The 14875-nt window shown below is 32.3% G+C and overlaps 1 long non-coding RNA gene across 2 annotated transcripts; it reads left to right on the top strand.

Annotated features, from left to right (window-relative positions):
* The first annotated feature begins 4191 nt into the window (after positions 1–4191).
* Positions 4192–14533, top strand: LOC140175287 (uncharacterized). 2 transcript variants are annotated; one of them, XR_011865436.1, is made up of 4 exons: positions 4192–4476; positions 4831–5052; positions 10479–10584; positions 14452–14533. It is a non-coding gene; the product is annotated as an uncharacterized lncRNA (long non-coding RNA). The 2 variants fall into 2 exon arrangements; XR_011865435.1 differs by lacking the exon at positions 14452–14533 and having other exon boundaries at positions 4195–4476; positions 10479–10752.
* The last annotated feature ends 342 nt before the right edge of the window (positions 14534–14875 follow it).

Genomic DNA, 14875 nt, shown 5'->3' with positions numbered 1-14875 from the left:
GTTTCGAAGTTCCAAAAAAATTTCCTTAATTAACAGAACCATCTGTCTCATCATTACCACGAAAGGCCAATCCTTGTCCCAAAAGAAATCTAATACAATTAATTGTGGCTGTCAAATGAATCTGATAATTCTTTTTAGCTTGCTCAGATTGTTTTTCAATAGCAGCACTAATGCGTTGTTTTGGCTTCATAAATGCTTCACATTTTCTCCAAGCTTGATTATAAGCACTATCATGAATCCCAACATGAGTTTGTAATCTCTCCTTTTTTTTTCAATTTGAAAAATCATTAGTTACAAAAGCATCGCCACCTTCAGTCTCAAGTTTCATAAAATAATAACAAAGACAAAAGTAGCATCTTTTGAGATACTATACTTTAGTCGATTGCCATAATCATCAAACAAATTAGTATTAAATCTTCGAAAAGAAGAACCACAAGCTGTTTGCGAAATATGCATAAGACTTTACAAATATGCATATCTAACTTTGTCTCTATCATTCGGATGATAACTTAAAATCTTTAGTCATTGTCCTGGATCTGCTATAAGACTCTCTACTTCGAATTCTAAAAATCACATTTTGTTAGAAGAGGTTGATGAATTATTTTGGGATCCAATCACCAATGATAAAATTCTTTTGAAATATTTCTCCATTACTAATAGGATAAAATTATAGACCTAAGTTAATTAATTAATAAAATTAATTCACAATTCTACACAAATTAAAAAGTTCAGTATGAAATTATAAATACAAAATTGATAGACATGTGCCATTTTAATTAATTTCCATCAGGCAACAGCAGCAACTAATAATATCCCAAATTCCTAATTCAAAATAACTCAATAGAAAAAAATAATTAACAAACAAATTAATGAAACTAAATTAGCAATTACATCATCAAAAAAAATTCAATCACAATTACCAAACCAACTATATCAATTATCAAACAATGAAGCAAATAAGTAATAAACTGAATGAAGCAACTATCTAACTAAGCAACGAAGCAACTAAGCAAGCAGATATCGGTTTCGGTGAATCATGAGTACCAAGAGTCCAAGACTGAACTACTGAACTCCAAGAGGCAGAAGCCAGTAGCAGTGTGGTGCCCAGTGGCAACAACAGCAGGACGGAGGTTGAACACTTGAGCTGTTGAAGACTGAACACTGAACAGAAAAGAGGATCGTATAATAAGAAGGAAGAACCAGAAGAGGATTGATGTTTGTTGAAGAAGAAGGGAAAACTGGATGCCGAATTGCCGAAGGAAGGAACGTAGCGGCAGAACCACACAAATCACAACCAATGATGCAGAAGAGGAACACAGTTACGCAGAAGAAGGCAGAACCACCAAACGCGGCACGGAGATGATGCAAGGAGAAATCAATGGAGCCACGCGGGAGAATCGCTGCGATACAAAGAGAAACTGACGGAGCCACGTGGGAGAAATGCTGAACAGAGTAGCAACATCAGCGATAATGGGTCAGTGACACTGCCACACTGGCAGAGACACGGAGTGGCGACAATAACTCTGGAGCCTGGAGGGCTGAGGTTGGAGCAAAGGAAGAAAATTGGAAAAGGAGAGAAGAAGGAGATTTTGGGATTTGGGGTGGAGGCAAAATTAATTATATAGTGGGGACAATTATGGTATTTCATTAAGAACTACTCACTACTTTTTGAAATTTCACTTGGGACAATTGCCTCCACTGTCTTGTGAATACATTCGTCCCTAGCAACAGGGGAAAGCAATATTAATGGTTATATTTTTAATATTTTTCTTTAAGCAAGGACCTTTTTTGGTTTGTTTGATTTTTGCATAGATGTTTTCATTTTTTGTCTTATGCTATTTTTTTCCATTTTTGGGATTATCAATGATCGAACTTTCGACCTTTCAGTTATTCTAAAAACTTAAACTTAAGTTTATAACAAAAGGTAATATTAATGGCTATATTTTTAAGCATTTTTAAGGGAAAGAATTGGAAAAGAAATAGGTGTTTAGATTTGTTAGGAAAAATACTTCAAAATTTGTTGTGGTTATGCTGCTTTCAATATAATACTAGCGATTTTTCAGAATGTTTATCTAAATTGATATATTCTTCAAGTGTATTTATAGTATGATCCGATGGTAAAAATCTGGTTTATAGATTTAAACCCATTTTATAATGGTAAAAAGGCTAAACTGACTTGTTAAAATGTCAAAAATTGTCTTACAAGTTAAAATTGATTTTGCATAAAACTGGTTTTTAAATGTAAAATCCGGTTTTAAATTAAAAAAAATGATTTTTAAATGAAAAAATTGATTACCTTTTAAAAAATTGGATTTTATTTTTAAAACTGCCTTACTACTTTTGTAACCCGTTCATAATCAGTTTCCTTATTTAAAACTAGTTTGGTTTACTAATCTAAACTAAATTTTGATTTATTTTTTTAGATATTAGATAAGAATTTGTGTAATTTTTTAATATTGAAAATTACAGTATTTTGTAAAATTTTAAGGGATATAAAATTCGCAAAAGGCGAATTGTCAAATCAATTTTTTTTTAATTTACAAAGACAATACACAAATTACGTATTGTATTATTTTAATATTAAATTACAATACACGAACTGCATATTGTAAATATTGTAAATATTGTCAGTACAATATGTATTTTCTCTATTGTGCTTGTATAGAACAGCATTTTTAAAATACTATAAAATTTCATTTTTTGTAACATTAATATAAAATTTTATTCACTTTTTAATATTAAAATAAAAAATCTTCAAATTTCTGGTTAACTGAAATTAGTTTTTTTTTAACCTTAACCCTATACATTCTCATTTACAGTCTCATATATTTTTATTTATTTATTTATTTATTTTTTAGTTCATGAATGGAGGATTGATTGATGTGAGCGAAAGTCTTTTGTTTTACTACTAATAATTTATTGAAAAATTATCACATGTATTCTGACAAAAAATAGAACATAAAGTTCATGCGTACGAAAAGTTATTCGATAGAAATTTATTTTTTATTAAATGAAAAATGACTAAATTAACTATATTTAAAGAGAGAAAATGTCAAAAAATGATAGCAGATAATCAGCCTGTAGCTGATTGATGTAAAACAAATAACAACTTTGAAGATATTGGACCAATGGGCCATCAGAATTTTTTTTAAATCCAATGCTACTGCTACTTACTTACATAATTATTGAAAATATCAATGCTACTAGTTACCATGCAAACTCCACTAGATTAACTTCACTTGACTTTTTGTGGTGAGGGATTAACTTTATTTTACTCATGTAATATTTATATTTAATAAATTAAATTAAAAATAATTTTTAATAAATACAAACAATAATAAATATATTTGATAAAATGATTTTTAAATTTTAAAAGTATTATAATAAATATTAATATAAAAATTAAATTTAAATATTAATTAATAAACAAAATTATATTAGACTTTTTAATTTTGATAAATATAAGACAATTTTTAAAAACTCTCCTTAAATACTTTTATTTAAATTTTCATTTTTCCAAAATTTTATTTATACCATTTTTGAAACCACATTAATATAAACTACTTTCATGTTACATATTCATTTTAATGATTCATTAACGTGATAAGGAAGAAATTAATTTTCAGTGTTTCGTAATACTTTTTTTTTCCAAAAATAAGAAAACTCGAATTAGCAACCTCTAGGTGAATATATATAAAGAATATGTCATTTGAGTTATAGTTCGTTGGCATGTGTTTCATAATACTTAATAACTCAATATTTCATTAATTTATTCATTTAATTATAGTTTTAAATATCTTAAAATATTTTAATTTTATCCATTTAGATATTCCATCCATAATGTACAATTAAAAAATTAACACAAGTATTCAAATGCAATCATTCTATTTCACTATGACCCCATCCCAATTCTGTTCATCATTACCCAAAAAAGCTTTTTTTCATAATAACCAAAAACATACCTAAACCCAACAAACACACTTGGACAAAATAAATAAGCCCAAAAAATTTACAACTCAGCTAAAGCTAACACCACAGCTTGGCTTAACATCACCTTCACAGTACACAACGACCTTTTACTGTATATGATCAGAGGAGAAATTGAATGGACATTAATACTTCTAACTACGTAATCGGTCTCAATCTCACCATGATGCCATCATCTTGATGATCACTCAAACACAACTACCAACATCTTGACCGTTAATATTGTTTATATTATATCTTAATGGTGGACATGAACGGAACATCATATTCATGTTAAGTACCACCGAATTTGTGAACCGCTTCATTTGTTTTCAATTTACTTCACTATTTCTCTTTTTCTCTAAGTTCTGTCAATTTTGACATCATTATGCTCTCAATTTGGGATCATACTATATTGTTGTAGTGGTGAATGCCCACATCCCTTATTGGGATTGATTTTGAATAAAATTTGAGGAGCTGTGGTTCATTTCGTCATATTTCCATCACTTGGTATGCTTTCTCATTATTAATAGAAGGAACTCATTGTTAGGGAGATGTTAAGAAAAGTGATTATTCGGTGGTATTGGCATGTTCAGAAAACTTTGATATAAGTCTGGATGAATTTGTTTTGTTTATTCTTTTCTTTTGTCAGTGATGAACCTTTTTCACTTTGATATTTGATTTTTTCCAAGCTCTATATGTTGCTATATATGATTATTGTTATTTCTACTTGTTAGTTGTTATTATTCATAGAAATTGACTTGAATTCTGACCATTGCAATGATTGGATATTGGAAGCAATTTTAATTTTTTCGCCTTCTCCATGCTCAATCAACTCCCTGTATCAACATCTGTGTTTTGTAGGGGTGCTCTTTTCATTCAAGCTGCTTGGACCCAAATCTCAAAGGGAAGTTGCAAAGAAACCTAACAGGAAATCATGGAAGCAGAGGACAGATATGTATATGAGACCGTTCTTACTAAATGTTTTCCTTTCAAAAAGATTTATTCATGCTAAGGTGATGCACCGAGGAACAAGCAAAGTAGTGAACTCTGTCGCTACCACAAACGCTAAGAATCTTTGAAACTGTAAGTATAATACCCACACTTCAATTGGCCCTAGAATCACTCACTCATATAAAAGACACTATCATATTTTTAATCTCTCAAACTCACTAACACTCAAAACAAAGGAGAGAATTTCAAAACATACTCATTTCATTATGGAACACACACAATACACAAGACATATGTGCCTTTATATAGGCAATGCTTCCTACTAAAATAATAATTTATGAATCACAAATCAATTTTGTAATGACTACCATTTCATGAGTTGGCTTCATGAATTATCTTTCAACTTGTATTCATGTAGTTTCTATAATCTTCTAATTTCAATTCAATTTGATTTTGAATTCTTCAGTGTTGTAGAATGTTGTAGTTATACTACTCTCTTGAATGCGCTCTTCAAAAATCTTCAAGCTTCCAACATCTTCTAGTAAATAGATGATTATTGTTTTCAACTCAAACTTTGCTTCTTCAATTCTTTAACCATGATTCATGAAAATTCTAATCCATGCAAGTTGATAGATAGCACAAGAAGTTTGTAGAATCTTGGTGATGAACTATGAACTTATAACCACTTTGAATTCAAATTGAATTTTGTCTTTGACTTTTCTAAACTTTTGTTACTTGCATACCACTTGATTTAATTTTCGAACATTGCCTCCCTTAAATCAAGCTTGTAGAATTAATCATTCCAAGCATCCTTTTCAACTTGTAAAATAACTCTGCCTTCAATGGTTTTGTAAAGATATCAGCAACTTGGTCTTCAGTGGGACAGTACTTAATAAAAACTTCTTTCTTACTCACCAACTCTCTGATTTTATGAACCCGAATATCAATATGCTTCGATCTTTCATGGAATATTGGATTTTTGCAAAGTGCAATAGCTGACTTGTTTTCGCAAAATATTGTTGTTGGAGTACTTTGTTTCTCGTTCAATTCCTCAAGAATTCTTCTTAGCCAAACTGCTTGTGTTGCATAACTTGCTGCTGCTTATATTCTGCTTCTACTGTAGATAGTGCTACTACTGGTTGTTTCTTTGACGACCATGAAATTGCACTAGAACCAAGATGAAATACAAACCCTGAAGTACTTTTTCTTGTTTCTATATCTCTGGCCCAATCACAATCAGTGTAGCCAACAAGGTTTACTTCATTAGTATTCTCATAATAAATTCCATCATTTAAAGTACCTTTGATATATCGAAGAATTCTCTTTGCCGCTTGCAAATGGTTGGTACAAGGCTCCTCCATAAATCCGCTAAGCAAACCAACTCCAAACATAATATCTGGTCTAGTTGCAGTCAAGTACCTTAGACTTCCAATCAAGCTTTTGTAGTATGTGGGATTTAATGCTCCTCCTTTATCTTCTCTCAGCAATTTAAACTTCTCTTCGACTGGAGTAAAAACTGGTTTTGAGTGCTCCATTTGAAATTTCTTCAAAATATCATTTGCATATTTCTTCTGAGAAATGAAAATTCCATCATCTCTTTGAACCACTTCAATGCCAAGAAAGTAAGACATCAAATTCATATCTGTCATTTCAAAGTGCTTTATCATAGCCTCCCTGAATTCTGCAATTATCTTCAAATTGTTGCCAGTAAAGATTAAATCATCAACATAAAGACACACGATCAAGATATCTCCAGGTTCAACGAACTTGATATAAAGAGTATGTTCAAATGGACATCTTTTGAAACCATTCTCAATAAAATAAGAATCAATCTTCTTGTACCATGCTCTTGGTGCTTGCTTTAGCCCATACAAAGCTTTCTTCAATTTGTAAACTTTATCTTCCTTTCCAAGAACTTCATATCCTGCAGGTTGCTCAACATACACTTCTTCTTCTAAAGTGCCATTTAGAAATGCAGACTTAACATCCATTTGATATATCTTCTACTTATTTTGAGCTGAGAGTGAAATAATCATACAAATAGTGTCTAATCTAGCAACAGGAGCAAATACTTCAAAATAATCGATACCTGGCTTTTGTTTGTATCCCTTAGCAACTAATCTTGCTTTGAAACGATCAACTTCACCACTGGGTTTGTACTTAGTCTTGTAAACCCACTTTACTCCAATCGGCTTCTTATCTGCTGGTAAATCTGTCAGCTCCCATGTGTCATTCTTTTCAATGGCATGAATCTCCTTATCCATTGCTTTCTTCCAATTGTTATCTCTAGAGGCTTCTTCAAAGTTTAACGGCTCACAATCTGAAAATAGAGCAAAATTTATGATTTCTTCATCGGACGGATCGTTGTCATTGCCAACCTCATAATCTGCTAATCTAGTTGGTAGTCTCTTCTCTCTTTGAGGTCTTCTAGATGATTCTGGTTGCTCGGTTGCATCAGGTTGTCTTTCTTCTTCATCATCACATGTATTTGAAATTATAATTGGATGCTTTTCTGTCTTTGTGTTCCAGTCCCATATGTCTTTCTCGTCGAACGTCACGTCTCTGCTAATGATCACTTTCTTTGATACTGGATTGTACAACTTGTATGCTTTTGAGTCTGTGCTATAGCCAATAAAGATACACTTCTTGCCTTTGTCATCTAACTTCTTCCTTAATTGATCTGGTACATAGGCATAAGCAATACACCCAAAGATTTTGAAATGATGAATGGAAGGCTGCTTTCCACTCCAAACTTTCTCTGGAGTTTTATCACGAAGACTCTTTGTTGGACACCTATTTAAAATATGAACTGCTGTTACGACTGCTTTTGTCCAAAACTCTTTAGACATTTGTTTTGACTTGAGCATGCATCTGACCATATCCATGATAATTCTATTCTTTCTTTTAGCAACTCCATTTTGTTGAGGAGTGTATCTAATTGTTAGTTGGTGTTGAATTTCGTGTTGCTTAAAGTATTCTGAACATGCAAGATATTCTATTCCTCTGTCTGTTCTGAGAATTTTGATTTTACAGCCACTTTGTTTTCGACAAACGCCTTGAATGTCTTAAAGACATCACATGCTTCTGATTTTTGCTTCAGAAAGTATACCCATGTATATCTACAAAAATCATCAATAAAAGTGATAAAGTACCTGCTACCACCATTACTTGGAACTTCTACAGAACAGAGATCTGAATGCACAATTTCAAGTAATCTTCTAGCTCTCCAAGACTTTCCTGTAGAAAATGGATCTCTGTGCTTCTTTCCCAGTTGACAAATCTCACAAACACAATTGGGAATATGAATCCGTGGTAGACTAGAAACAAGTCCTTTTCTTGATAGGTAGTTTAGGCCAGAAAAATGAAAGTTCCCAAACCGCATATGCCACAACCAGTTATCATCAAGTATCACAGAACTCATGCAAAAGGGATTAACATGTTGAATTTTTAATGGAAACATTCTGTTTGAAGTCATCTTTGCTTTATCTATGAACCTTCCGTTGTTATCAAACACAGTGCAATATCCATGATAAGTTATCATCTTATATCCCTTCTCAGATAATTGCCTCATACTCAGTAAATTGTAATCAAGTTCAGGAGCATAGAAAACATCAGAAATATAACTCAGAGAACCATCTTTCAATCTAGTTGGTATGTGCCCTTTTCCTTCAATAGGGATCTTTGTACTATTACCAAACTTCAATAATAGTTTAACTGAATCATCTAATGAAGAAAATAACTCCTTTCTGCCAGACATATGATTACTGCAAGCATTATCCAAGTACCATATATTTTCATCTTCAGCACATGAATTACTTGTAAAAAATAAAGTCTGAGTACCCGGATTGTCATCAGTATTTTGATGCTGATTTTCTGCAACGTGTGCTTGATTATTATTCACCATTTTGAATCTGCAATCTGCTGCTTTGTGTCCATACTTTCCACAATGAAAGCAATTGAAATTGGTTCTTTCTTGATAAAAATTGCCTCGACCTCTTCCTCGGTTGACAGGCCTGAAATTCGTTCCACCTCTTCCTTGATTAGGTGGTGTGAAATTATTGTAACTTCCTTGGTTGTAATTGCCATGACCTCTACCTCTGAAACTTCCTCTGCCTCTACTTTGAAAATTGAAACCATGACCTCGTCCTTCTTTTGTATGACTTGATGCTGCAACATTGTTTAAATTCACTCGGCTTTTCAGGGCTTCCTCGGTTGACTTTTCTGATTTCTCCAGTATTCTACTGATGTGGCTTTCCATGGTTCTTTGCAACTCTGCAATCGTCATGGTATCCATATCGTGGGACTCTAGTATCGTAGTCACCACATGGTCATACTTCATCGGCATGGTGCGAAGAATTTTCTCCACCACTTTGCTATCGGGCATATCTTCTCCATAGACTCTCATCTTATTGACAAGGTCTGTAACACGAGTAAAATATTGCTCAACAGTTTCTGAACTAGACATCTCGTACCTTTCATATTCTCTTCTCAAAGACTGTAGCTTTGCTTTTTAAGCTTTATCTATGCCTTTGTATGACAGCTTCAACGTGTTCCATGCTTCTTTTACACTTTTAGAATTTGCTATTTTGCCAAACACCATATAATCTACTCCTTGATGAATTTGAGATAGTGCCAATTGATCTCTCCTCTGTTAGGCAGCATCTGCTCCTTCTTGCAAACCCGGTTCAATGAAATTCCATAAGTTATGGGCCTTCAAATGGGTAGACATCAAAGTCTCCCAATAACTATAATCAAGTTTTTCATCTAACTTGGGACCGGACCACATAATATTGAAAGTATTTGCCATACTGACTCTATGAATAAACAACTATGTGAGAACTCTCTCACACCTTACAAACTCTGAAACACCAGGCGCTGGATTAACCAGCTCTGATACCAAATGTAAGTATAATACCCACACTTCAATTGGCCCTAGAATCACTCACTCATATAAAAGACACTATCATATTTTTCATCTCTCAAACTCACTAACACTCATAAAACAAAGGAGAGAATTTCAAAACATACTCATTTCATTATGGAACACACACAATACACAAGACATATGTGCCTTTATATAGGCAATGTTTCCTACTAAAATAATAATTTATGAATCACAAATCAATTTTGTAATGACTACCATTTCATGAGTTGGCTTCATGAATCATCTTTCAACTTGTTTCATATAGTTTCTATAATCTTCTAATTTCAATTCAATTTGATTTTGAATTCTTCAATGTTGTAGAATGTTGTAGTTATACTACTCTCTTGAATGTTCTTCAAAAATCTTCAAGTTTTCAACATCTTCTAGTAAATAGATGATTATTGTTTTCAACTCAAACTTTGCTTCTTCAATTCTTTAACCATGCTTCATGAAAATTCTAATCCATGCAAGTTGATAGATAGCACAAGAAGTTTGTAGAATCTTAGTGATGAACCATGAACTTGTAACCACTTTGAATTCAAATTGAATTTTGTCTTTGACTTTTCTAAACTTTTGTTACTTGCATACCTCTTGATTTAATTTTCTAACAGAAATTTTCTCCCCTCCATGACAGATCACAATGCTTGTAGAGTGGTTGGAAGCCCTATTGCCGAGCGATCAAAGGAGGATGATGTATACGCATTGACTTATGAACCAAAAAAACAATGAAAGGATTGAAGGTAAACTGGATATTGTTCAATCTACTTATCTATTTATAATATTTATGAAAGTATAGTTTCAATTTATCTTAATTCCCTGGAAAGTGCTGGTCTAAATGTAGATTTTATTGATTAACAAGCTTCTATGATATAAGCATGGTGGCCTTATTTGATTTAGGCATTTGCCAAGGATGGATTTTTGAGATGATTTCATGTGAGGTTCAATTTTTTTGATACTATAAATGAATTAGCTGTGAGTTTGATGTCATAATACGAGTGAGTTAGCTGTAAGTATGTGAGGTTCAATTTTTTGACACTCAATTTAGTAACACATGTTATTTTTATTAGGGACATGTTTTATCTTATTTTTAATCTTTTGGTGATAATCTTTATTCACCGTTCGTTATTCTCACTTATATGTGTCACTAAATTTTAAGTAACTGATTTTTATTATTACTTATTCTTTATCTCGATTCTAAATTACGTCTGTGTCATTCTCTCAAATCAGTACCTAACACTCAATTCATATAAATTCTGCAAGTAATCATGTACCAAGAATTAAAAATTTTAGGTGTTTTTTTTTAACATAAAAAAATTTTATTGGTCATAATAATGTTACTTAGATCTATAATTTTTTTATTTTTAATTTTAATTAATATATTTACAATTTTTAATAGTAAAAAAATAAATTAAGTTGATAAAATAAGTTAATTAGCCAATAATGTTACGTTAGTCAAGATCATTGTTATGTAATATAATTTATTCTGTAAAGACAACGACAAAATTTAAAAACATAGAATTTAGATCCTATTTTAAACTTTACCTATTATTCTTTATGAATACTTATCTTTTAACCTTAATAATTAAAATAAATGACTAGGTATAAAAAATAAGGATAAGTATTCCAACACTCTAATGCATATCGTAATATATGTCATCAATGTACAATTATTTAATAATAAATACTAACAGTATTCTATTAAATTAAATAAATTTTAGTCCTCTTAAATTATATATTTTTTAATTTTAGTTCTTATAATAAATTATATAACTTTTAGTATTAAGTTCCTAAGAGAACTTAAAATGTTTATGTTTTTATTTTTACTTTTAATTGCATAATGTAACTATTTAACAGTAATATACCGCAATAATCAATAAAACTAAATATTTAAGTTTTGGGACAAATTAAGTAAAATATATATGAATAATAAAAAATTTTAAAAATATTAAAATTAAAAATTTATTTAATTAATAAAAACTCTATATGCATTTTTTTAAAAACTAAAAGAAAAATAAAAAGTGTAAATCTCATTAAATTAGTAGATAATTAATTAATAAATTATTTTTTAATAAAAAAATTAAAAATATGAATATTATATCAAATTAGAATAGAATTTATCGAAACGAAAATTTTGACATTAATTTCGTAAAAACGATCTAAGATTGAACCGAACGAACTGAACCGGTTGAACCGAACTCAAACTGGACCTGTGGGTCTAACCGATTCAACATTTAAATGAGCCTAAAGCTCATTCCCTTCATAGAACACAACAGAGGCAGCAACGCTCCAGGGGAGGAAAGGAGGGGAAAACATTCCCGAAACCCTTACGGTGAGTTCCAGCTCACGTAACCCTTCCGTCCGAGCTCCAATTGCCGCATTGTTTGCGGCCACACATCCACCGCGTCAAACTCTACGTTTCTACCGGAACAATTTCATAGGTAAGCCGTTAATTGTTCTCAATCACTCTTTTCCCCTAATTTTTTGATATTTGGAAGAGATGTTGAATTTCTTTAATTTCTGATGTTTTAGGATCCAATTAACTTGAGAAAAATGTTCACTCTTACTTATATGAAGTTTGGGTAAGGTGAGGATAACATAAATCCTATTTAATTTGTTGAATTTATGTTTTGGGAATTAAATTGGGTATATATGTGTTATAACTGTGTATTAGGTTGTAAATAAATAATTGGAGCTTGAAATTGTGAATATTGGAACTTGGAGGAAGTTGAGCCTAGAGTTTATTGAGATTTTGAGGGGCTGTCTTGGTTTTAATTAAAATTGCCTTGATCGTGTGGGAATCGGCCAAGGTATGGTTTAGGTTTCATGCATTTAATATGTAAGGTTTTGTGAAAACTTAGGCTAGATGATTATAGGATAAGTTGGAATGCAGGTGTATATTTAATGTTTAGTAACTTGATTGATGAACATGCTTGGTTTGGTTTGGTGATTTGATTATGAGGTAGAGTTTGTTACTAAATGGATTTTTGAAGGGATATATGGTTGAATTATTGATTATATGATTGTAAGTAAATTGTAGGAAGGCACGATGGATTTGTTGGAATATGAAATTGTGTAATATTATTGAATGGTGATTGATGAAATTATATAGAGCTTGTTGAGTATTGTTGTTGGCATTTGGAGTTGGTGTTGATAGGTTTGGAAATGAATGGAATGGAAATCTTGAATGAAAAATGAGGTTTTGAAGAATTTGCTAAAGGTTTTTGGCCGAATTTCGGCGAGGTATAACTTGGTTTTCGGATCCTCAATTTGTTTCCAACTTGTTTTAAAATAAAAACTGGGTTCGTGATGTTTATGCCATTCGAGAACGGGTGAAAAATGTTTTAAATCGCAGAAGTTATGAGCATTGGAAGATCATACCACAAAACTGCCATTTCTTTTGCAATTCTGCAGCTTTGCTACTGATTCTATATTTTTAAAAGAACGTACACCCATGCGTACGCATGGCCTACGCGTACGCATGGCATTGACATTTGGCGATGCGTACGCGACTAGTCCCACGCGCACGCGTAAGGGGTTAGCAAGTATGGCTACGCGTACGCGTGACCCACGTGCACGCGCACGCGTGACATGAAATTATCTCCTACACGTACGCATGACAAGGGATTGCGCGCGAGCTGTAATTTCACACTCCCACGCGCACGCGTGAGCCACGCGTATGCGTAGCCCTTGTTACAGCAAACATGATTTTTGAGTTTTAAAATCCTATTTCAACTTCTATTTTCATTCTTTTAGTTATAAATAATAGTATTACAATTGATAATTAGATGAAGATAGGAAATGGGGATAACTTGGAGGTGAAGTATAGTTGGAAAGTGATGAATTGATTTTGAAATGTTACGGATGATCATGTATGACACTTGGCTTGATAATCAAATGAATGATCATGTATGATACTTGGCTTGAATGATTAAATGATCTGAGATACGAGATTTCCTGGATAAAGTGTCGTGGCTTGCCACCACGTGTACCAGGTTGAATACTCAATACTCTGTTGACCTTACGACGTAAGGGTGACCGGGCACTTATAAATTCCCGAGAATGTTAACCCCATTGAGTAATATTGATTATTTGAGAAAAAGCTATGCATAGACTCTTGGGGATCCACGTCGAGGGACAGTCTAAGGTTTTCAGACTTGTCGGTTTGGCTGGATAACCGACAGATGAGCCTCATTAGCCATAGGACAGGCATGCATCATATGCATACTACTTGAAGTACTTGTTTGTGATTTAACTGGGTGTGCCTAAGCGTACTTGCTATGCTAAATGTATATTTGTTACCTGCAGTATTTGTAACCTTCTTGTGCTTGCCTTTATCTGTTAATTTGTCTGTGAAATACTGACAGAGATAGGGGTATGGAGGAATGGCAGTATGAGACTTAGATTTAAGGTTAAGTTAAATTAGGCTTAGATACTCTTAGAAAACCACCTTTTATGGCTTCTGTGTAATACTTTAAACTCTATAATCTGAGTGTCGGCGTTCTAAGATTGTCTCTAGCATTCCCAGGACCTTATATCTTATGTGTGTGGCATCTTTACCATACTGAAAATCTCCGGTTCTCATTCCATACTATGTTGTTATTTTTCAGATGTAGGTCGAGAGGCATCTCATTAGGCGTCTAGACACCTGAAGCGAAGTAGTTACTGGGTTATTTTTGTTGTGTAGTGATGTATATATATATATATATATATATATATATATATATATTAGGTTTCTCTCCGCATAACTTAATGGAGAGACAGGATTTTGTTTATGTACATTTGGATTTTGGATATGTATATGTGTGTGTGTGTGTGTAAATATTCTCCGGCCAGCCTTGACTTCGCGGACTGAGTTAGGAGCTTATTATTTTGTATCTTTGGCACTCTATTTTCTACTTTTATTATCTTATGCTTGATAGTTATAGTTTTCTTAACACGCAAGTCAACTCGTTTCTTGAACGTTGCGCTCTTATTTTTCACGATTTTTATTTCCTCTATTCTTCAAGACTCCTAGCATATTATAATCTTTCT

The sequence above is a fragment of the Arachis hypogaea genome, chromosome 9 (assembly GCF_003086295.3).
Source record: "Arachis hypogaea cultivar Tifrunner chromosome 9, arahy.Tifrunner.gnm2.J5K5, whole genome shotgun sequence".
In the NCBI taxonomy this organism is placed as follows: Eukaryota; Viridiplantae; Streptophyta; class Magnoliopsida; order Fabales; family Fabaceae; genus Arachis; species Arachis hypogaea.
The sequence above is the reverse complement of the archived record's forward strand: the minus strand, read 5'-3'. Positions and strand labels throughout refer to the sequence as shown.